The following is a 26,424-nucleotide window of genomic DNA, read 5'->3' as shown; positions in this document are numbered from 1 at the left end:
GATGGCCATGTGGGCAGACTGGACGGGCAGATAAGAAATAGAAAAAATCAGAGACACAGAGCTAGTCTTGTGAATAAAATATTTTAATAAGAGTAGACAAAGAATAAAAAGGCATATTTACATGGTAATAATATAAAATACAAAGAATAAAAGCCCAACGTAAAATACAAAACATAAGGGGCCAGGGTAAAAGCATCAATAGAAATAAAATTCCTCAGAAGGAACACGGTCTGAACTGCCCTGGCTGTCCGAATCATCCAAAGGGATGAAGTCATCAATGGAGAAGTCGCAGTTGGCTATAAAATAGAATAAAATGTATAAAAACATTGAATGGGGTAAAATAAGGCAAATAAGTAAAATAGTGTAAAGGAGATGCTTACCCATGGCTGGTCTCTTGAAAAATGAAGAACATATCAAAGAAAAAACAAGGAAAAAGCCTTGAAAACAAGCGGCACCCCTATATTTTTATAAAAAAGATATGAAAAGTGTAAAGATAATAGAAAATAATTATTAAAGAAGATGTATTATAATGGAGAGAAGTTTAGAGCATAGTAAGAGTCAGATAAGCGCAGGGAGAAGTCAAATAACGAGGTGTAAATATAAAGGGAAAGAGTTATAAGCATGGAGAGGAGTCAGATAGCGAGGTGTAAGACATAATGGTACAAAATAAGAGAAATGTAATTTTAATGGAAAAATTAATTGATAAAAACTGAATTATAATGGATTATAATTTTGCTGTGGTCAAACGAGGTGAAGGTACAGGGGAGGAGACTGGAGATCCCCCCCTCTTAGAAACTGTATAAAAGGAGCATGATTTTGACTGTGAATTCAGTCTGGACTTGGCACTGCTTTGGTTCTGATCCAAGGCATGGCTAGGCTGGCTCATCTGGGTTCTTATTGCTGCAATAAAAGCCTGACTTACTTCATCCAGCCCTGCGTGGCGTAATGTTCTTTAATTCTTCTTTAATTCTCTTTGTTAATGATTTGTTAACTGATTGATATTTTAATCTAACAGCAACATCAACAGGTGGAAGAATTTTCTCCCACATTAATTGGTGACCCCCGACTGCGATTGCCGTTGAGGGGTGACCCCTCTGGGGACCTGGGACCACCGCGGGCTGACAGACCATTAACTTGTGCCGGCATAGAAAAGGTAAGCAGAAAACCTGTTTGATCAAATTTCTGCATTAGAAGTTCATGGTCTGTTAGTGTGCGTGTTTCCAGCTGGAGGGAGTAACTCCTAAGGTATATTGAACACATTTTGTTGAATGTTGCTAATATTGATAAAATAAGCACTACATTTATTTTAATATAAAAAGACTGGATGAAGTAACAAAGAACTGGGAGATCTGCAAAAGTTTTTGTTTTCTGTTTTTTGTTGTTTATATTCTCTTTATTATTTTTTGTGTTGTGTGACATCTGAGGTAACGCCACTTTGTTGGGGCTGGAGCCCGTAAATGAGGAATCGCCAACAAGTGGGGCTGGACCCAGATGGTCTGTTTTGATATATGGTATAAGATATCTGAGGTAACGCCACCGTGTTGGGGCTAGAGCCCGTACACGAGGATTCGCCAACAGGTGGGGCTGGACCCAGATGGTTTAAAGTCCTGCAGATTACTAGGTAGAGGACGAAAGCAAATCCTCAGACGTGGCAGGTGGAAAAAGTCCTGTAATAAGCCGCTAGGTATAGAACTCATTAAAAAGCGAGGTGTTTCTAAGACGCGGAGCTGAACAGGTGGTTATTGTAAAAAAGTCCTGTAGGTGGTTGTGCTGTAATCTCGAGTCCTAGGGCTAGAACCCACTTATGTGAGGTATCGCTAGGAACAGTGCTGCAATCACGTTCCCTAGGGTTAGAACCCATATATATGAGGTATCGCTAGGGAACGAAAGGAGATTGCTATTTGAAAATTCCTACAGGTGGTATTGAAGTTTTCTGGGCCCAGGTTGTGTTGTGTGATAAAAGGTTTTACTGTTGATGTTGTTTTGAGTACTCAAATTGTTAAAAACTGTTGTGAAAAGTAGAAAAACGCTTGTGCTGTGTGTCTTTTGTATCTGTGAGTGTCCTTTAAAAGTGTGCGTGCATTAAATTTATGTGCAGTCCTGAATTTATGTGTGTGTGTAAGAATATAGTAAGTGATATGATATTAGAGATAACTTAATGAGAAGATAGAAGAATTCAAAAACACCTTTTTGGATTTTCTGACTTGCTATAATTATTAGCATAGGCGTCGTTAGGCCAACATTTGTACTCAGCCCCCCTAAAAATTCTCTATAAACTTCACACACATTGCTGGTCGCCCGTCGTCCCCTTTAAATTTGATATGAAAGCGGTGACAGACTTCGACTCCTTCGCGTCTTTCAGCGGTCTTTAATTCGCCATCACAAAGGGAGGATTAAGTCAAGGTGTGTGTTTTTCCATAAATTGTTATATCTGCATCAGTTCAGTCCTTTTTTATAAATACAGTTTACAAAATGTCCTGAGGGATTAATCAGTTAAATCTTCGCTGTGTTCACCCTCATCACACCAGCTGTTTGCTCTAGTTAACATGAAGCCCTTAATACACTTTATAAACCTATAGTCTAGTTTATACAACAATCATGCCATTACTGTTTTAATTGGAAAACCTAACTGTCTATATAAAACATTGCACAGTGCATATGGCATTAACTACCATAGAGTTATACACATAAATTATTAAAAATACTGACAGATAGCATTCAGTGCACTCGGTTTAACTGTATAGCAGTGTGATTTACAGAGATAGAAAAATAATTTTTTGTAATAAATGTATTGTATTAAAAAATGTCCCAAATCGTAAAATACATTTATTAGTCTTAGAGTAGGGTTTTTGTCACTTTGATTTAGAAAAAGTTACTTTTTAATGAATAGAAACAACAACAAAAAAAGAATGATAACATTGAAAATGATTAACAGATAAATGTTTGACACAATTGGCACCCACACAGTTTATTCCATTGTCTAGCCTCATAGGTATGTTGTTTATTTTGCTAATCAATGTAAGTTTAAAGTTATATGCTGTTTTCTGGTTACATTTTTCTGATTGTACCTGTACATAGAAAAAAGGTTTATACAGTAAACAGTGTGTGTGCGTGCATGTGTGATCAGGAAGACTCATTTGAGTACTGATTATGAACAAGCCAAATATGTGTTAAACATCTATGGGGGCTGAGCCTCCCTTAACTGAAAATCCTAGAAACATCCCTGATTTTAATAAATATGATAAATACATAATAATGTTTAAATAATAGCGTATAAGATAAAAGCATATAAGTGATACATATAATATTTATAGTATTAAAGGAAACGTGTGGTTATGGTACGCGCCGTTAGACATAGAACTCACTGTGACATAAGCTTCCTCTGTAACATGAAAGTGGTACAGGTGTTGAATGTACCAGCATAGTAGTATTATAAAATAATAATATTTTTGGATTAGTGTACATATGCGCAGCAACATATTAGTTATTAATGATAAGCTTAAATAAGATATAAAAGGTACGTTTACGTGTTGTGTAGTCAACGACACAATACTAAGAACAATAAACATAGTGCATAAAGTAATAAATGTACCTAGGTTACACATAAAACAAATATTAAATATAACAAATGGAGGAGATCAGATGATGAGTGGAGTTAGAGAAATTAACTGGGATGAGCAGATAAGAGAAGAAGAAGTTTTAACTAAGCGCGAACGGGAGTTTAGAATTTTGGAGTCAGATCAGAGTGAAAGATATAGATGTTTACTGAATAATCCTGAGAAGGATTTACTTTTAGAAAAAGAGTGTGACAAGGGAGAGTGGATACATAGGCTCTCATTAAGACCTGTTGTGTTAGATCTTGACGGCAACACACACTTTATTACTTACATCATATTTTAGGATGGAGAAATGATTTTTTCATTGGGTTAGTTCTTAGAGAGATTCGTTTAAAAGTAATAAATAGTACGATAGAATTTGGAGGAATAAGTGGACCCCCCCTCCACTTCCTTATTCAACGCTCATTTCACTGCTGCAAGCATACCCAGATTTTGATATATTGCGTTTAGAGGAAGGCGCGGGAGTTTGGAAAGAAAAAAGATATAGACTAATAAGAGCAGAGGCAGGTCTGGTAGTGCTGAGTTGTATGTGGGTGATTAATAACAATAGTGAACTCGCGTTAATACATGTGGGACCAGACGGGAGAATAATTTTTCAGACCCTTGACAAGATAGTTATGCCTCTGATATTGACACCAGTGGAATATTAATGCTTAAATATGTATGTGTATGTGTATGTATGTGTATGTATGTGTGTATATGTATGTATGTGTGTATGTATGTGTATATATAGGCTATATATATATGAAAAAAAAAAAACAGCTATTATAAATCGGTAGCAGCTAAAAAGTACACAGTAAGAGAGCTATAGGGAAGAGGCACAGGAATTTACACCATAAATCAAGACAGAGGTGTGTGATGGGGAAGCCATTCTGCAGTAAACAAAAAACAAAAACAACAAAAAAAAAGCATGGCCAAAGCCAGCGACACCTGCAGACATAAATTATAACTAAACATAAAGAAGATGAAAAAATATTAGAAAGTGCATGATAAATTGGCATGACGGGACATCAGGAGAATTGCAATGGCTTAAACAGGGAACTTTTAACGAAGAATGTTGTAAGGAAGTAAAAAAAAAAAAAAAAAAAAAAAAATGCTCAGACACACAACTTCAGGAAAGGGTAGCAAGAAAAAAAAAGGGACATTGTTAAATGGTAGGAAGAATAAGAAAAGGATAAAAGAAGACAAACTGAAGAAGAAAAACAGGAAACAAAGTTAGAGAAAGAGGAACAGGAGTCAGGAGGGAGCGAAGACAGGAAAGAAAAAGCTCATGAGGGAAGAAAAGAGAAGACAAACTCAGAGACCACCACCATACACTGAGGAACACATACAACAGAGGAATAGAATGGGTAGAATGGGTAGAAGCTGTAGCAACAGCTAAGGAGGATGCAACTGCTGTAGTAAAATTCCTATGTAGAGAAGTAATACCAAGATTTGGAATCCCAGACACCCAAAGCTCAGATAACGGAAAGCACTTTACAAACAAGGTAATACAGAAACATCAAGCATAGATTCGGATGTGTGTATTGCCCCAATCTCAGGGGATGGTAGAGGGAGAGCTAACGGAATGCTAAAAATGAAATTGGCTAAAATATGTGCAGATACAGGTATGAGCTGGTCACAAGCTTTACCGCTAGCTCTAATGTGCATGAGATCGCAAACTAACCAAAACGCACATTTAACACCGTATGAAATGCTTACTGGCAGACCAATGCTGACATCTTTTGTTCGAGGACCCTATAAAGGTCCATCTCACGAATAACTACAAAGTGAACTTGATCATTATGTAAAACACTAATCTGAAATACACAAAGTTATTTTCCAACAGGTTAAGGGAGCGACAGTGCTTGATGACAACAGGCAGAGACCAGCTAACGACGCAGAGGAGACAGACGAAAGAACAGTGCTGCCTGGTGATTGGGTATTTATTCGAGTGTCCAGAAGAAGGTGAAATCAAGCTAGAAGAGAAGGACCATACAAGAATGGACCCTATAAAACCTGTACCAGAGGGGGAAGCAAGGCCGTATCCACAGTAGAAAATCTCCTGTACGATCTGCACCGAGATCTAGAAGCAGACTACGGCACGGACCCCCAGGAAAGATGGTACGCATTACGACATGATCTGGTCGACTGGTATCCACGCTACCCAACACAGCCTAAGAAATTCATCACCATCAGACGTAGTGACTCAGGACCTCAAGTGGGTTACAGCAAAGGCACGAGACATGGTTTGCCTTGATGAGAACTGAGGACTTCTAGAGACAACATCATACAAACTAGGGAGATACCTTAAGTTTGGCTGCTGCACTACTGCAAACAGTAAAGAGCATGGCGAAAGGTATGGACCGTTGAGACGATTGAATTCGAACATGTCTATCTAACAGCATCAAAGACCATAACTAAGATACGGTTGGGAAAAGATGTTTATGAACGTTTATGCACACAACGAATGTTGGATGCATTGCCCACACCAGGGCACTGGTTAGATCTTCTTTGTCAAGGAGGAGACAAACTGTTTTTCGAACCGCTATAATTTCTCCTGACCTGTACAGACTTACACATCCTTGACTACACTAAGGAGGACCGCAAACTGATGATGGACAAGGGAAGTGAAAACCTGGACTCTCTATCTTTGTTCTACAGGGACCCTAATTCTATTTTCGACCCGTCTTTCAATGTATACGTGTGATATTTGCTATATATCCAAAGGGATAAGTTCAGGTGATGAATACACTGTCGAGCATAAGATGCTGGCAAGGTGTGGAATTTTCCCTCTGGATTGGCTAAACTTGAGGGTTTTTTGCCCACCTCTGAACTCATCATATATACCCATCATATATACCCGTTAATTACTCATTATATGTACCCGCTGTTTACTCAAGTTTGTAACCAACATTTATTTCTCATTTACTCATTATTACTTCTTATTTACTCACCATATGTTTACACCTGATTATACTGTATACGTTTATGCTTAATTTCAGGGTGGTCCGTTGATTGAGGGGGTAATGTGTAAGAAGGACAGATAAATGTAAGAAGGACAGAAAAATGTAAGAAGGACAGGTAAAATGGATTGATAAGAAAAGTTGCAGAGTTTTTCTTTATGCGACTTAAAAGTCGCAGAGGGGGAAATATGTAAGCATATTTTAATTAAATATATTTGTGTATGCAGCAATGTAACAATATGATAATATTAATCAACCTAATATTAATCTTAGTGAAATAATATGGAGGTTAAGTGAGAAAAGCAGACAGGTTGTAAAACATAGCAGTAAGGGAATGGTTAGAGTGACCCAGATAAGACAAGATAAGGTGCCAGGTGTCGGACTTGGCCTAATGAAGGATTGAAACAAGTGTTGGATATACGTATACATGTCTAAGTAAAATATAGACAAATATCCAAAAGACACACGATTACTTTTAGGAATACTGAGTTTAATAAAAGTAGACACAAAAAATAAACTAGTATGTGCATCTACCAAATAAAGAGATGCTCATACATGGTCTGTCTCTTGAGAACTGTAGAATAAACCAGGAACAACCAACTGATAGAAAAAACCAAGGGCAAAGCAGGGAGGATAAAATCCTGGAAAAACCAACTAAAACCCAAGGACAGAAGAAATAATCAGGTGACAGACACCAGATAAGCACAAGGCACTAGAAACCAGATAAAAAGAGGGGCTAACGAGGTGTACGGGGAACTATGTAATAAACTATACACTGAAACTAAACTTGAAAGAATCAGGGGAATCTCCCTGTGAGACAGCGTGTGTGTGTGAAGATGGCCATGTGGGCAGACTGGACGGGCAGATAAGAAATAGAAAAAATCAGAGACACAGAGCTAGTCTTGTGAATAAAATATTTTAATAAGAGTAGACAAAGAATAAAAAGGCATATTTACATGGTAATAATATAAAATACAAAGAATAAAAGCCCAACGTAAAATACAAAACATAAGGGGCCAGGGTAAAAGCATCAATAGAAATAAAATTCCTCAGAAGGAACACGGTCTGAACTGCCCTGGCTGTCCGAATCATCCAAAGGGATGAAGTCATCAATGGAGAAGTCGCAGTTGGCTATAAAATAGAATAAAATGTATAAAAACATTGAATGGGGTAAAATAAGGCAAATAAGTAAAATAGTGTAAAGGAGATGCTTACCCATGGCTGGTCTCTTGAAAAATGAAGAACATATCAAAGAAAAAACAAGGAAAAAGCCTTGAAAACAAGCGGCACCCCTATATTTTTATAAAAAAGATATGAAAAGTGTAAAGATAATAGAAAATAATTATTAAAGAAGATGTATTATAATGGAGAGAAGTTTAGAGCATAGTAAGAGTCAGATAAGCGCAGGGAGAAGTCAAATAACGAGGTGTAAATATAAAGGGAAAGAGTTATAAGCATGGAGAGGAGTCAGATAGCGAGGTGTAAGACATAATGGTACAAAATAAGAGAAATGTAATTTTAATGGAAAAATTAATTGATAAAAACTGAATTATAATGGATTATAATTTTGCTGTGGTCAAACGAGGTGAAGGTACAGGGGAGGAGACTGGAGATCCCCCCCTCTTAGAAACTGTATAAAAGGAGCATGATTTTGACTGTGAATTCAGTCTGGACTTGGCACTGCTTTGGTTCTGATCCAAGGCATGGCTAGGCTGGCTCATCTGGGTTCTTATTGCTGCAATAAAAGCCTGACTTACTTCATCCAGCCCTGCGTGGCGTAATGTTCTTTAATTCTTCTTTAATTCTCTTTGTTAATGATTTGTTAACTGATTGATATTTTAATCTAACAGCAACATCAACAGGTGGAAGAATTTTCTCCCACACTTGCTTGGTCACCAGAGCGTGTGTTTAAAGTAGATTAGTCCAGGCTATTTAACATGTTCAAACAGTGGTTATCCCCCATAGGGAATCAGCTCTTTACTGTATTGGCATGTTACTCCACAGGTGAGCAGTCTTACTGCTGAATACAAGGGATACAGACTTAGTTCAGGGAAATGTCTCAGGATCTCTATCAGACTTTAAATATTCAGTCTACTCAGTGTCAACTTTGAAAGAAGCTGTTTTCTTATATAAAGCAAGAAAGTCATTGTCAGTGCAAAAGTGGTGGATTCTACAGCCCATCAATTCACCTATTAGTCAGCAGAGAAAGTTCCTTGATTATTAACTGTACTGTAATGAAAATACTGAATTTAATAACAGGAATGCATTAAAGTACTCCAAATGTATTAACAAATGTACATCTGATTACATTAATGTACTACGTTGTAATATATTAATCACAAAAATGCTAGAAATTGTAAGAATTATATAATTTTGAAACTGTTTGGAAAGTAAGTGTAGTAAATATACAGACTTTGTTTTTGTTTTGAATGGTCAATGATTTTATGATTTTATGGTCAAATTATTTTATATCCATACAGTATTTGGGAACAATAGTTAATTCTAGCACTGATCAGAGGTGCTAAAGCATTAACAATTTTTCGACCACAAAGCCTACCACTCTATTTTAGACACACATCCATCTACATACAACAGTTGTGTGTGTTTTTACTGGTTTCACAAATGCAACCAGGCAATTGTCCATCAAATCAAGGCATACCTTACATTGCATCCAGTCAGCAGCTCCGCTTGCCATAAGAAGTGCTGGAAAAGAACAAAGTGTAAGCTCGGCCGTGGTCACCTTATTGCTGCTTAATAAGAAGATCAGGTCAATCTGGTCCAAGCTCTTTAACTTTTTTTCTGTCTTCGTCCGATCGCCTTGCGAAGGGATATTTTAGCAAAGAAATTACAGAATTTCCTCTCGTATTTAGCTGGCTTCCACGTCAATCACTATTTAAAACATTAACTAACAATTTGCTGACCGTTAATAAGACTCATTTTATAGTAAATTACAGCGGAATATTGTGAATAAATAACTTTATTTCATTATTAAAATTGTTCTGGGGTGCGTTTCCCGTACAACGATGTAGCTCTTTACTTAACCAACGTTGTACGATGCAACGTTGAAGAAAATAACTAACTAGTCACGAGTTTTTCCCAACACCATAGTACCTGTGTCGCACTTCCATCGTTAGAACCATGTTGGTTTAATCTGTCGTTCTTCTTCTTCTTCGATACAATGGCGGAGTAGTGCCAGAGGCACATATCGCCCCCTACTGTAAAGTGTTTTTTCTCTCTCTTCGGCTCGCATTCAATGCACTTTCGCAGTGATGTTACGTAGAAGTGGTGTAATAATGTCACGAACGCAACATTCATTATTTGTACAATAAAACATATATAGGCATACACAGTTTAAATGTGCTCTTTTCAGATAACAAAGTCTAAAACTGTTAGTTATATTTCATTTTAACAAATTTTTTATTTGGTATTGATACATAAGTACAATTAAAATAAAAAGAAATTATGGGTTTTAAAAATGCTGGGATTGTGTTGTGAACACCTGTTACCTATTTTGCTCAAGATCATTTCCTATATAAGTCCCTTTACATAAAGCCATGTTTTAATGAGAGTTGATGTGAAAAAATGACACGAAAACCACAATTTACTAAAAAAGAGCTTGAAGTTCTTTTGGAGGAGGTGGGAAACAATCAAATCTTGCTTTTCTCCAAATTAAAAAACACAGTTAAAAATTCTGAAAAAAAAAAAAAAAAAAAACATGGAATGAAATCGCACAAAAAATTTATGCTTCTGGAAATGGGTATGAGAGAAGCCCAGAGGAAATCAGAAACAAGTGGAGGGACTTTGCAAGTGTGACCAAACAAACAAGTCCAGTGGTGGCCTGAAACTGAACCCCTCCAAAAGCTGCTATGTAATTGTAGTTACTGCAATTCTCCACAACATTGCAGTCAAGGAAAATTTCCCGCTTTTTAATGAGGAAGAGGGGGTCTTTCTGGTGCTGCTGTGGATAAGGAAGATGACACTTCTGATGAGGATGATAATGATAATGTGATAATGATGATCCTTCGAACAAACATCAAGGCATCATATATATATATATATATATATATATATATATATATATATATATTTTTTTTTTTTTTTTAATTTATTAAAAAAATTAACCTATGAATAGTCCATAGAGCACAACACAATACCACATGCTTATTTATAGCATTGTTGTTGATTTATTTGGGTACATTCATTGAATATATATTAAGTAATATTTTAAATAGGCTTGCATTATGGTAATGTATATATATTTTTATTTTCTTAGTGCTTAACACTTTGTGCACTGTATATGTTGAATAAGTGAACAGAACAGATAACATTCATTATAAGTGAAAACCTCTAACACTACAAATATTGTTATGAGAAATTTCTCTTTGTTTTTTTAACAAAGATACTCACTTGAAAACTCACCTTTTTTTCGTACAAACGAAACGAAGGCTGTGTTCCAACCGGCATAAATAATGCTTTCGTAGGGCATTTCGAAGGGAGAATAATTGCAATGGTATCGCTGTTATATCGTTTTAAAGTAAATATGTAATCAAAATAACCAAAAAATAAATAACCTAATATCTCAGCACCAAAACATTAAGTTTTTCAAATCGCTTAAAGTGGTTGGGAAAAATTTTAGACACTAATAGAGCGTAGGGTCGTTAACTGTGAACAGAACACACCCAGCTGCGGCAGGGAACTATGCTTCTAACCACAGGTCAAAGGCTGTAGTTCCAACCACATAAGTTTGCGACGCTGTTTGCAAATGTTCGTTTGAACTATGGTTTCGAGAAACACCGAATTGTTGAACTATGTTGGTAACGACGGAACTTGCGACCATAGTTGGCTAACGATGCTTTTGGAAAACGCACCACTGGACTGATGGTTGCCGCTCTCTTGCTCTCTCTTGTCTGCGTTTTAGATGGACAGAGGCTGGGGCTTTGCCTCCGTCTTTTAACAGATCTATCTATCTATCTATCTATCTATGGTCTTCGTCTTTGTCCCTAATACCTTATCGGTGCTACCTAAATGATTGCACGAGGTACGGAGGTATAAATGGCCGCACCCTTGCCTGTTTAAAACTCTGCGTGCAGCAGCATGCGGATCTGCCCATTCCAAACAGTGCAAGGCATTTTTGCGCGGCTCTGTCCCTCGTGAGACCCGTGTCGTTACGAAAATAAATGTTAAAGAAGCATTCTTCTCTGTCTAACTTTAAGGGGGCGTAACCCCTGCGCCCTTATTGACCGTCCGCCACTGCACAGCATTTAAATAATTTTACCCTGATTTTATTGTAGGTTGGTTGGTAGTGTTAATAAATTAAAATGTTATTTTGTTAAGGCAACTGTTCATTTAACTTCATGTTCAGATTGGCATTTTGTAATATCTTATTTTCACCTCATTTAGGTGTGGCTGCTCAAAATCACACATGTCTGTTTCAGACAGGTTGAATTCCGTTGACGCACCACAGAGCTCATTCTCTCTCTCTCTCTCTCTCTCTCTCTTTCTCCCTCACAGACACACACACCTACACAGACACACACACACAGCCAATCAGTCCTGTTCAGGTCACAAAAGAGTGAACAATTTGTTTTGTCAGATTAGAAAAGTTTACTATGAATATACACATGAATTAATCAGCAGGGATTTCCATAGTAGTAGTTCTAGGAGAAGTATTAGTTTTAGCAGCATTAGTATCACTATTCTATACTTCTGTAGGGCTGCTATACTACACAGGTAATGTTGTACAGACTTGACTGATAAACAATAGCAGAATGGATCCTTTGGATTTTATGACTGAAGACGACATGATTAATTTTTTTCGCCGCAAAAAGACGCAGATCTCTTGTATCAATGAACCGCAGACTTTCCTCGACCAGCTTCGAGACCATGACCTGGTACCTAAAGATCTCTACTTGGTAAGAAACAACAAACTTTACCACATAATACTTAAGGAGGAAGCAATTGGTTTTATGTATTTGTCGTGTCCAGTGTGTCGGTGTTACTGGTTGGTCAGTGTTTATTACTGGGTACTATATTATTGGTATCAGGTGACACTGGCTAGTTATATGAAGTGAAACTGAAAGTTTTGTGCCTCCATTTGGGAAATCTATTTTTTTACGCTGTGCAAATCACTAGCGCATGTGACTGAGCTTAATTCCTCTCACTGACATTACCTGTTTCTTTAAATTGTACATAAAGAGAAAAGACTCCAGCAGGTGATAATCTAGTATGAATATAAAGAAAGGACCTTTCCGCCTTTTTGGCACTAGGAAACCTGCAAACAAAATACACATTTTCCAGAAGTAAATGTTTCTATTTTTTTGTAAATGTGGAGGTGTTAAATATGGTATATTAAATGTTTTTTCTTTTTTTTTTGTAAAACAGATTATCCCCAAAGTCTCCATACAACGGGAATTGTACACTTTTTAGCATAATATATCTGTGAGAGTTCACCACTAGATGGCAATATGTTGTTTGTAGTTTTTGTTTGTAGACTCAGTTTCCCAGAAGGCACCTCGGTCAGGTGATGCGGGTGCTCACCTGAACGAGGTAGCTCATTAGATTCCTTATAAATAGCTGTTAGTTCTGGGAAACTGGGTCAAGCATTAATGTGAGTTCTGTTAAATGGGTTTTGTTTTAGTTTAATTATAGTTGGACTTTTGGTTTTTGGAGCTTTGAGTTTATATTTGTCTTAATTTACTTTGTCTCTGTGTCTCCTAGCAGGATTAGCCTCTAGGAGAATTAGCCTTTTGTGTTCACCCTCATGTGTGAGTAACCTCCCTTTGCATGTTTAGTTCTTAGTCTGTATAAAAACTAACCAGGGCACTACTAACCTGCTTAAATCTTAGTCTGTCTAGTCTCCTTGTCTGCTAGATCATAGTCTGTTTAGGTACTAACCTGTTTAGCCACTAACCTTTAGAGTTCTTAGTTTGTTTCCTACCTTGTCTGCTGTGTACCTAGTCTGTTCCTCCCTTGGGTCTCTGGCTACTAGCCTGTTTAGCAATTAGTCTGTTTAGCTACTAGCTAGCTTAGCAGCTAATGTGCATAACAGCTAGTAGGCCTAGCCAAGCCTGTCTTGTGTGTGTTTAGCCCCTTGCATGTATAGTTTCTTGTGTTTAGTCCGCTAGTCTGTTTAGTTTGTCTTGTCTCGTCCGGTTTGTATCCCTTGTCAGTGTATGTCTGTGTATTAGTTGATTATTGGTTTTGTTTATAGTATGCTCCAAGTTCAAGCCAACTTCCTTTGTTCTTGTTTGGTTGGTTATTAAAAAGACTTTGTTTCACCATCACCCTCTATGCCTGCCACACCATGCCCACAATCAAACACCTAACAGGACGTGACCATATGTCTATGGTCAGTATTACTGGCACTGCGGTTATGTGTTAGGCTTATAATTTAATTTTTTAAGAGAAGAATCATTTCGCACTGAAAATTGTAGAAAAACTTAACCTCTAACTCAAGTAAAAGAGAAATCCATGACTGAATGTGTATATATAGTAATTTTACTGTAGTTTATAAAGTTTTTTAAACTTTTAATTATTAATTCATGACTTGTTACGATGTTATAAATATGAAGTGACACATCATACCCACTCTCCAGAATGAGAAATAACCCATTTAAGTAAGGCAGATGTGTGCTGATCTTCATAAATCAGGCAACAGCTAAAAGAAAATATCCATTTACATAAACTTGCCCATTACAATCGGAGGAATTATTAAGCAGTTTAAAACAACTGCAACAGTGACATAGAAGGCTGGACAAGGACAAAAGTTTTTCTTGCCACCCCACACAGTGAGGAGGATGGTAAGAGAAGTAAAAAAAAAAAATCTCCAAAGCTCACTGTTGGAGAACTGCCTCCAAAAAGTTGCATCTCAGTATTATAAAATCTCTAACAACCATCAGATGCCAACAAGCTATTTGGGAGGCATGTAAGGAAAAAGCCTTTTCTCACCTACAAACATCTGGAGTTTGCTAGGACTTGAACTGGGACCATGTGCTGTGGTCAGAAAAGACTCAGATAGAGCTTTTTGGAAACAAACACTGTCTTGGTCTGGTGTAAAACAAAAGATGAGTATGTGGGAAAGCACCTTATGCCCACTGTGAAGTATGGTGGAGGATCTGTAAAGCTGTGGGCCTGTTTCTATTCCAAACTCCCTGAGAACCTTGTTAGGGTGCATGGCATCATGAACTCTGGAATACAAGAACATTTAAATCAAAACCTGATTGGCTCTGTCAAAAAGCTGAAGAGGGGTTGTCAATAAGTCTTCAAACAGGATGATGACCCAAAACATGTAGCGAAATCTACACAAAAATGGTTCAGCAGACACAAAATTAAGCTCCTCTTATGGTCATCTCAGTTCCCTGACCTTAAACCTATTGAAACCCTGTGGGTTGAGCTGAAGAGGAGAGTCCATGAGAGAAGACCCAGAACTCTGGATGATCTAGAAAGATTGTGCAAAGAGGAATGTTCAAAGATCCCTCTACCAATAATTGTGGCACACATGATTTCAATCTTAATGTGTGATTTTTTTTTTCCACTGAATAATCATACTTCAATTAAAGGTTGGATTTTTCTCTATTTTTTTTTTTTCATTGCGGTTCTTTATTGTTTAAATAACTAATTTATTAGAAGCCTAAAACACATTTTAACCAGAGGTGCCAATAATAGTGCCTTCCACTGTACATGTTACTAAAAGGGGTTCATAGGCAGAGGGTATGTGTAGGTGATGACATTTTTGGCGAGGTCTTAGCGGTAAATTTTTTTATTTATTTAGGATAAATGGGGTATGAAAAGGGGTAAAGGGAGGAAGGAATAAAAGGAAGGAAAGAGTGAAGGTGTGAATTTGCAGGCCTCTCTCGGGTACGGCCTCAGTCGGGAATCCTTCTCTGACATCCGGCAGCTGGGAGGCTTTTTAACTGGCTGGGAACAGGGTCCGCGACGTGTGACGACCTAGCGTCCTTTTCTTCTTCAGCGGCATGGTCACAAAATTTATCTCCGTGCGAGAGTTGAAGAGCTGCGGGAGCTTCGGCATTGAGCTCGCGGGTGTCCTCATCTCCGAGATCAAAGGTGCAGTTCTCTCGCCTCTTTGAAGTCCCTGGGGCTTGGTACATTACCCCACTCACATGCTGCTCTTCCGCATCTTCCTGCGTCCCACTCTCCACTTAGAAACTCTAGTAGCCCAACAGAGCCCGAGCTACACTCCTCAATGTGTTCTATAGTGCGGGGAGAAACCCCGCAGAAGTAGCAGACACATCTCACCATTAACTGTTCAAAGGAGATTAATGCTTTTTTGGACGCCTTCAGCCTTCCCTTACAATGTAGAAAGAACTAAAAATAAGGAACAATCATGGCGTTAGAAAGTCACCCCAAACTTTTAAGTGGTTGTGTATGTACATTGTAATAAAAAATAGCCAAAATACAATGAGAATTATTTATATTAAACTCACAAGTGTATCCTTTTCATGCTCGAAATCTCAACAAGCATACCTGCCCAAATGCCCCCTAGTAAAAAAAAAAAAAAAAAAAAGTATACTAAGTATATTAAATCCTAGCATGCCAAAGCATACTTAAATGTACTTGCAGCCAGACTAATGACTAGTATACTTGAAGTTTGCTATTTTGGAACAACTAATTTTGTACTAAGTGTATTTAAGTTGTAACTAAATTGTACAAAAGCACAATTTGAAGTGTATTAAGTATACTTTTGTGTGCTTAAGTGGAACAAGTTTAAGTATACTTAGTACACTTAAAGTATATGCCTGTGTGTGTACTAACGTACATACCTGACAGTAATTAATACAATTTAAGTATATATTTTATATATTATAAGTACATTACAGCTATTTTTACTGTTACAAATACATGATTAATATACTATGAGTATATATTTTTATTACAGTAGTAGCTGTTATACTTCTTGTCAATTACAAATACTAAAAAAGTACACTTTGCGGTTAATACAAATATACTTTATCGTATCATACAGTACATAAAACCTTCTAGATTACAGTATTGCTAATGTATTACCAGTACTCTAAAGGTGCTTAGGATAATTTACAAATGCTAAATGTATTTTCTACACTATAACATGTTTTTGAAACACATTACATTAGTACAGTAATTATGAGGGAGATTTTATTCATGAGTTCAACAGATTTAATTTGCACAAGGTTACAAAAAACTGTCCTATAGTTTATTTGTATTTAACAAACACACAAACTAAAATTTAAACTGTAGTCTGGACACAGACAGACATTAGTATTAGAGTATACAGGTACATTATTAGTTTAAACCTGGTGTGTGGACACAGTCAGACATTAGTATTAGAATATACAGGTACAGTATTAGTTTAAACCTGGTGTGTTGATTCTGTTACACAGAGACTGAAAACAGGCCGAGAGCTACGGAGACATTATACCACAAGCAAAGTACATGAGATTTAGCAACAACACATTAGACAATACATTCTATAGTTTAAAGTATGTACTTAATTACAAATTACCGAACAAAAACCGTTAAATTTACCTTTTGCCGATGAAAATAAAATAATAACGATACGAACTAACGCACGCGATGATGTAGCTTCCAGCCGTTAATTCAAACTAGAAGTGGCTGGTGGGGCGCCGAATACTAGTCTATGGTTGGCTGGAATAGATACAAAGATATCACACTGCTGCAGTGTGTCACTTTATTCTGTGAGCGCACAGAAGAGTGATAGAGTGCAAACATAAATTATCTTGAACAGGAAAAAAATAATTTTCAGCGCACAAAAACAGTTTAACATCGCGGCGCGAGAGAGAGATTCAGCGTGCAGAAATTAGTCTAAAAGCACGAGAGAGTAGTGCACTAAATATAAGTACATTTAAATTTAACTGATAATATACTAAGACTACAGAATATTAAAAATTGTTTTCGAATGTATACTTTGTGTACATTTGTACAATGATTATTTCGAGCATATTTTTAAAAAATATACCAAAAATACATTAAAAAACAAGTTTAAATAAGTATACTTTGGAAATTAGACCAACCTTTCACTTAAAGTATATTTTCCAATAATATATTTTTGAAAAGTGTACTATAATACAATTATTTTTAAGTATATTAAAAATTAAATTCCAAAATTTGGTAAAAGCATGATGTTAGTATACTTTTTATATATTAAGTGATGGTACAATTTTTTGTTAGTATATTTGCAATGTACTATCGAGGATTTCAATATATTTGTAATACACTAAAGTGTATTATTTTTTACTGGGGCCTGGATGTTTACATTTTTGGTTTTGAATACCATTAACACTGTAATGTTACACCACCAACATTATGTTTTCTCATTAGCACAAAGTTAATCCAAATAGTCACACTTGTACATGAACAAAGCACACCTTCTGTGTGCAAGTAACAATGTATGCAAGTTCTTACTGACCTTGTTGAGTGCTATGAATAAAGAGTATAGCAGGAGACTATATAGAGAAATTAATCGAGCTTTTACTCTTAACTGTTGTAATGGGGTTCGACCCTATGTGCACGGGCGGCACAATGAAGCACGAACACGAGGAGAGGTATTATGGGAAAAATGATAATTTATTTAGGAAAAATGGGTAAGGAAAGGGTTAAAGAAGGGAGGACAGAAAGAAAGGGAAGGAAAGATTGTGCACGTGCAGGTCCGGGGGCAGTGCCACACTGGTACACACCTGGCGATTGGTGGCGGTGGGAGAAGTGGCAGAACGGAGCATACAGAGGCAGCGTTCCTGTAGTGATGGGTCGTTCTTTTTGAACAAATCTTTAATGCGCAGTTATTCCTAGCGCTGTCCTCAGCACGGAGATCAAAATAGGGGGAATTCCAGTGTCCTTTTTTAAAGTCCCTGGGGCGCGTCATGTCACCCCACTTGCATGCCACTCTCTCATGCTCCACCACATCACGTCTCTTCCCAGGCCCTGGACCAGACACAAAAAACTCCGTGCCTTGCTTTTATAATGCAAGCCCGAGATCCTATTAAGTTAAGTTAGAATCCATGAGCAGGGTTTTATTGATAAAGTACACAAGGCAAAACAAAAACCAAATCCACAACAAAAAGATGAAGTCAAAGTCCAGGCAAGGTCAGAAACCAAACAGGCCAGCAATAGGAAACAATCTAAATGAGTAATCCAAAAGTGTGGTCAATAAATGTAGCAATGAAGGTCATACACAGGAGGTAAACGAAATAAGTAACATGCAAGGCTTGGTACACAGATGAACTGATAATACTTTGCACCGTGGGTTACTGGAAGCAAACTTATGTAATCAACAAACAGTAGGTGAACCTGTGAACCAGAAAGTGACTAATGCTCTGGCGAGGGCTCCCTCTGGTGGAAGGATGGCTGATTCCAGGACTGAGGGGTTACATATGCACATAAATGATTAAAAACAGTGATAGAGAGCATTCAGTGCACTCGTTTTAACTGCATTCTATGTTTTTTTTGTCATAAATATTGTATTGTATTAAATAATGTCCCAGATCGTAAAATACATTTATTAGCAAGGGCAGCCTCTCATGTACTGTACATTAACACTGTGGTCTTAACAAGTCATTGCATCAGTTGCATATTTTTTTTTAAAAAATGTATGTCTGCCAGTTTTTAAAAAAAAAGCAGCAGTACTGTCAGAGAATTAACAGATAAATGTTTGAAATTATTGGCACCCACACAGTTTATTCCATTGTCCAGCCTCATAGGTGTGTTGTTTATATTGCTAATCAATGTAGGTTTAAAGTTATATGCTGTTTTCTGGTAAAGTTTTTCTGATTGCACTTGAACATAAACAAGGGTTTATACAGTAAACTGTGTGTGTGTGTGTGTGTGTGTGTGTGTGTGTGTGTGTCTGTGTGTGTGTGTGTGTGTGTGTGTGTGTGATCAAGACTCATTTGAGTACTGATTCGGAACAAGCCAAATATGTGTTAAACATCTATGGCGGCTGAGCCCCTGAAAACTACCAATGAATGGTTTGCTGACAATGATATCACTGTACCTTATTGGCCAGCCAACTCACCTGATCTGAACCCAATAGAGTTTTCATAAAATTTTGTCAAGATGAAGATGAAAAACACCTGACCCAACAATACAGATGAGCTGAAGGCCACCATCAAAGCAACCTGTTCTTCAGTAATGCCTCAGCAGTGCCACAGAGTGCCAAAGTAAATTAAATTAAATTAACAAAGTAATTTAGAATTTTTGTATTTAAAATCCTTTAAATACCTAGATGTTTTAGATTAGTCTTTGTTTCTGTTTCCAAGATTAGTCTTTGTTTCTGTTTCCAAAATTTCCTTGGCCAAAGCAAACAAACAGTCAAAATCAAACTCATTTTGCTTATTCTCTGCTTTCCTGAACTTATATCATCCAAACTAATGTTTTAATGGTTACACTTTAATACTCCTGTAACACAAAAATTAATGGTTGTCATTTACCTCCTCTGTTTTTTTTTGTCCTCTGTTGTTGTTGTTGTTGTTGTTGTTGTTGTTGTTTTCTGTTCAACTTCTGTTCATTAGTGGTGTTGGTGGGGTGAAAAAGATATCGAAAATCTATAACAATATTTCACAAAAAAAAAAAAAATCTATCTAACTTGCTTTTACTTACCACAACAAACACATACACAACATTTTTCACTTCAATATTTCCATTTTATGTTACTTTCTCCCAACTATACTGTAATTCAAATTTATTATTTATTTCACAGCTTTAGTTGCTTATTGCAGATGCAGATTTTTAGAAAATAATCTAATAAACTAATAAAGTCTGGTGTATTATTATGGATAAAGCAAATGTCATTACACAAAGTGGTTAAAATAAGCTCCACATTTACCAGCTGCTGTTTTTTCTCCATACCAAGTCGTTGTAGTAACATTGATCTTTGTCCTAATTTTTTAATTAATTACTAGACTTTTTGCCATATTTTTCACCATTGAAAGTTTTTCAAATTAAAGCAGTATTTATACAGGATTACTATTACCTGGGGACCTCATATGGTTTAGAAATACCCCCAACATGACACACACACATCTGAGTTTCGTGATATACCTGCGATTTTGCTCGAGGACCTCGATTACTGAGTTATCTCCTGGATATAGCACAGGACCTCTGTGTTTGGTGAAATATGGTAGGCCCAAGGTAATACTAATCCTGTGTGAAAAGGACCATAGACTAGAGCATTTATGTTATTAACAGCAAATTTAATAATGTTTAATTCCATAAGTTTCTTGAAGTACTTAAAGGACTTTTGTACTTTACATAATTAAAGCATTAAGCATCATGTACTTAGTTTAAATAAGTAAAAGATTTGAAGCAGTACTGGGGTAGTTCTCAGGACTATGCAACATGATGCCACTAGCTTCCTGCTGTCTTCTGCCCCATCTCCGATGTTGCAAAACATCACTAAAGCTGTACTGATCAAAGTTGAGTCCCTGAATCCTCTCTGCTCTTTGCAGTGTTCCTGCTGCTGAATGTACAGCTGATGCATCTACTGTACATATTGCAGTTTTCAAACAGTAGATACTACTGTAAATGTACAAGTGCACACCACTGATATAAAGGTCCTGATTATGCTCTTCCCCCATCCCCCATCCCCACCTCCCCCACCAATCTTTTATAGAAGGTAAAAAGGAAAAGAAAAAAGAACATGCGGGAAGGTGTGTATGAGATTTTGGACTGGGTGGAGAATAATCGAGGGCAGAGAATGAAGGAGTTTTGGAGTTGTATGTTTAAGGATCACATCCTGCAGGAGTATTCTGCTCTCCGCTCACTCCAAAAGAGCCTACTTAAGGGTCAGTCATTCAATCTATTTACCTTTTAGTGCTAACTTTTTGGTTAATTTTCATATTAGTATTTATACTTTTTTCAATCAACAGATGTTGGATGATTGCATATAAATGTCTATCAGTGTTGTATTTACTTCTTCCTGGGTACTAACTTGAAAGACTTCTTTTGTTTTCTACATGCAGAGATAGAAAAAATAAACTTGAATAAGGAAGTTGGAAGAGAGGAAGGGAAGCAAGCACAGAAGAAGAGTGCAACAGAGATAAAAAAAATTGCTAAAGAGACAGATCCGGAGAAACCTGGACCTTCCTCTGTGTCCAGCCAGAAGAAACCGGCCGTGAAGCCTTTAATCTGTGAGTCAACAGAAACTGAGGAGGATAAATTAAATTGATAATATTTTGTTCATGGAGAGCAGTTTATGTGTGATTATGACTACTCATGCTCCCAGCAACACTCATTAAAAATTTTAGGCCTGAAATATGGCCGTGCCATCAGTGAAGAAAATCTCCATACTGTATAATTTAGTACATTTAGGTCATTTAATTTTATTGCCACATAATGTTGCTGAGTCTATACCTGAGCAACAAAACAGATCATAACACTTCCTCCAGAGACTTGTACAGTGGACACTATGCAGAGGTGGGTAAAGTAGCCAAATGTACTCAAGTTAGAGTAGCTGAAACTTCAAAATAATATTATTCAAGTAAGAGTACAAATGTATTTGGTCAGATTTTTTTTTTTATATTATAAAAAATGTATAGTATTATAATAATTATATAATATATACATAATAGCATGCATATTTATACATTTGGAATCTATTTGCATCTACATTTTCATGTATAGAATTAGTTTCAGCTGAAACTCATGATCAATGGTTTAGGTTAGTGTTAATTAGTTTCAGCCAAATCATTAAAACTAACAATAGCCTATGGCACTCTCTTGAGAGGGGATTGGAATATGTTATTCATTTATTTATTCTCTACAGGGGCACTAACTGCACAGACCAAACTGTTATGTTTTTGTACTGTTATAAAAATTCTAAATATAAACAAACAAAATACAGCTTTTTTTCTCAGGTGTAAACGGGAAAGTGAAGTTGTTCAGTTGTTTAGTGTCACTATGCAGATGTTACACCCAGTAGTTACCGAAATCTTTGGTTTAGTTCTCATTAAGAGGCCAAACATCACTTCCTCATTTCCACATTGCTGATTAGGCGCGTTGTCCGTTGCCTAGCAACACCTAACCAAACGAGGCATAAACGTGGTGTTTGTTTCGGTTATGACATAGCGTAGTTATTATTTGCTGTGGTAGATCTGATTTATTTAAACCCAATAATAAAGCTTTATATCCTCTGGAGGCGCCATTACATTACATACATATATATATATATATATATATATATATATATATATATACAGGTCCTTCTCAAAAAATTAGCATATTGTGATAAAGTTGATTATTTTCTGTAATGTACTGATAAACATTAGACTTTCATATATTTTAGATTCATTACACACAACTGAAGTAGTTCAAGCCTTTTATTGTTTTAATATTGATGATTTTGACATACATTTTTGACATACATACTCATGAAAACCCAAAATCTCAAAAAAATTTGCATATCATGAAAAGGTTCTCTAAACGAGCTATTAACCTAATCATCTGAATCAACTAATTAACTCTAAACACCTGCAAAATATTCCTAAGGCTTTTAAAAACTCCCAGTCTGGTTCATTACTCAAAACCGCAATCATGGGTAAGACTGTCAACCTGACTGCTGTCCAGAAGGCCATCATTGGCACCCTCAAGCAAGAGGGTAAGACACAGAAGGAAATTTCTGAATGAATAGGCTGTTCCCATTGCCTCCTGTATCAAGGCACCTCAGTGGGAAGTCTGTGGTAAAGAAAAAGTGTGGCAGAAAAAGCTGCACAACGGGAAGAGGTGACCGGACCCTGAGATTGTGGAGAAGGACCGATTCCAGACCTTGGGGGACCTGCGGAAGCAGTGGACTGAGTCTGGAGTAGAAACATCCAGAGCTACCGTGTACAGGCGTGTGCAGGAAATAGGCTACAGGTGCCGCATTCCCCAGGTCAAGCCACTTTTGAACCAGAAACAGCGGCAGAAGCGCATGACCTGGGCTGCAAAGAAGCAGCACTGGACTGTTGCTCAGTGGTCCAAAGTACTTTTTTCAGATGAAAGCAAATTTTGCATGACTTTCGGAAATCGAGTGCCAGAGTCTGGAAGAAGACTGGGGAGAGGGAAATGCCAAATGCCTGAAGTCCAGTGTCAAGTACCCCCAGTCAGTGATGGTCTGGGGTGCCATGTCAGCTGCTGGTGTTGGTCCACTGTGTTTTATCAAGGGCAGGGTCAATGCAGCTAGCTATCAGGAGATTTTGGAGCACTTCATGCTTCCATCTGCTGAAAAGCTTTATGGAGATGAAGATTTCATTTTTCAGCACGACCTGGCACCTGCTCACAGTGCCAAAACCACTGGTAAATGGTTTACTGACCATGGTATTACTGTGCTCAATTGGCCTGCCAACTCTCCTGACCTGAACCCCATAGAGAATCTGTGGGATATTGTGAAGAAAAAGTTGAGAGACGCAAGACCCCACACTCTGGATGAGCTTAAGGCCGCTATCGAAGCATCCTGGGCCTCCATAACACCTCAGCAGTGCCACAGGCTGATTGCCTCCATACCACGCCGCATTGAAGCAGTCATTTCTACCAAAAGGATTTCTGACCAAGTATTAAGTGCATAACTAAACATAATTATTTGAAGGATGACTTTTCTTGTATTAAAAACACTTTTCTTTTATTGGTCGGATGAAATATGCACATTTTTTGAGATAGGAATTTTGGGTTTTCATGAGCTGTATGCCAAAATCATCAATATTAAGTTGTGTGTAATGAATCTAAAATATATGAAAGTCTAATGTTTATCAGTAAATTACAGAAAATAATGAACTTTATCACAATATGCAAATTTTTTTAGAAGGACCTGTAGGTATATATATATATATATATATATATATATATATATATATATATATATATATATATATAAACTGCATATATGGAATGAAACCTTTTAAAGTTTAAATATATATTTTTTTATTTTAAACATTTGTTTAAAGGCACTGTTTAGGCACCGGTACTGTTTTAAAAATATCGATTCGGCACCAGTATTGTAAAAAACCCAAATGATACTAGATTAGATAGTTACCTAAAAATGCAAATAAAGTACGATTGGTATTTTTACTTTTTACAGTTAAATGGTTTCAGGTTACATGTAAAATCACCCCAGTCACCCATGTTTAATTTGCTTTATTGTTCTGCTGTGTTTGTTTTTTAATACAGGTCACCCTGTCTCTCAGGAAACAGCAAAGAACCTCAGAAGGAAAAGCAAGCGTCCCATCAAACGCAGAGGTAAAAAGGCATTTTATAAAAAGTCAAGTTTAAGAAAAGTAGATAGTAAAAGTCTTTTTGTACTTGTTTATTACATGATCCTTTATTACAATGTCTGAAGTTTTTAAGCCTCATTTTAACTTAAACCCAGAATAAACCAAAACATGATCTACTGATCCACAAGTGTATGTACAAATGAAGAAGTGAAATCAGTATTTATTGAACATTCTTATACTGCTCTTTGATGCTCCACATAAACAGATTAAAAGCATGTGCATGATAGTTAAACAGTTGATAAGCTTTCTGTCATAAGATTTTGATGGATCATTTATGTAAGCAGCCTCCAGGGTCAGGAGTTTAGAAACAGTTAGGACAGAAGAATTTACATCCTAAAGATTCTTCTTTTACAGGTTTTCATTCTTTGGTAAATGAAAAGGAAGGACTGAAAGTAGAGGCATTGGAATCAGTTTTTTAGTCATTATTTTATACTCCTTTTTATATCACTTCTCCTGCCTAAAAATCCCAATCCCACACACTTATGCTCTATTCTAATTGCTGCCTCATTCTGACCTGCAAACTTTAGCACTTAACATTAAATAAATAATTTTAAAAAGCAAATAAATGAATAATTTGTAGAGACCTGTGTCTGTTCATTGGTAAAACCAGACAAAACACAAATTACTCTTTTTAAAAATCAGTGTTCTTTATTACTTAGGAGAGTCACTAAGCTTACCCCAGGTTATAACTGTTCAGTCACTTTTCCTTAACATATATTAACATAAGGAAATAACTATTGGAGATTAATGTTAAAACTATTGTCGAATGGTAAAGTTTCTACTATGCAAGAGGGAAAAAGTCACAAATATAATTTTGTACCACCTTCTAATGTTTTACACAAGATTAACCCATTACTTTTCAGTGATTAGCCAAAGCATTTTAGTTTTCACAGATAAATGCTTTCAGGTTATGTCAAGAACCATCTCAGTCACACGTGTTCATTTAGCTTTATTGTCCATACCTGCTGTCTGTGTTTTTTTGTTTTTTTTTCTTTTAATACAGGTTGCCCTGTTCCTCAGCAACTGGTAGAGACCCTCAAAAGGAAACGCAAGCTTCCTGTCACATGCGGAAAGAAAAAGGGTGTTCTACACAAAGCCAAGTTTAAAAAACGTAAGTGATTTTTTTTAAACAAATGCATTCTACACCCAAGTTTTATCACCATTAATGATCCTCGACATTAAGGACAGGTCATCCACGGCACACTGACGAAGTTCTTGGCAGACCTTGACACAATGTTTTTTTTTTGCATCTGGGTCAACAGCCTGGGGACAAACTTGGCGGCAAAATGGCACATGTTTAAATAACAGGTAAATTCTGACACAACATGAATGTGACAATGGCAGCAACACTGTGGATTGTTCTCCAACGATCATGATGCACAATTTGGCGAATATTTTAAACATTTTCATGGGTTGAGCTTGTTGAAGGTCTTTCTGATGTCTTATCATCTTTCAGTGTTGTTCTTCTACTCTTGAAGTGAGCCTGCCACTCAAAACCCCTTTTGCTGTTTACCTTGCACTTCCAGTGTAGTCTTTTTCTAATCGCGCTGGATCTCGTGTGTGAGTTCAATTCCACCAGGTACTCCACGGACCGGTTGCGCATCACCCTTT

The 26,424-nt window shown here is 36.8% G+C and overlaps 1 long non-coding RNA gene across 1 annotated transcript; it reads left to right on the top strand.

Moving 5' to 3' along the window:
* Positions 1–21,543: 21,543 nt before the first annotated feature.
* LOC128516065 (uncharacterized) lies at positions 21,544–25,922 on the top strand. Its single transcript, XR_008356736.1, has 3 exons — positions 21,544–21,699; positions 24,710–24,778; positions 25,817–25,922. It is a non-coding gene; the product is annotated as an uncharacterized LOC128516065 (long non-coding RNA).
* The last annotated feature ends 502 nt before the right edge of the window (positions 25,923–26,424 follow it).

Source organism: Clarias gariepinus, chromosome 28, assembly GCF_024256425.1.
Source record: "Clarias gariepinus isolate MV-2021 ecotype Netherlands chromosome 28, CGAR_prim_01v2, whole genome shotgun sequence".
Taxonomy (NCBI): Eukaryota; Metazoa; Chordata; class Actinopteri; order Siluriformes; family Clariidae; genus Clarias; species Clarias gariepinus.
The sequence above is the reverse complement of the archived record's forward strand: the minus strand, read 5'-3'. Positions and strand labels throughout refer to the sequence as shown.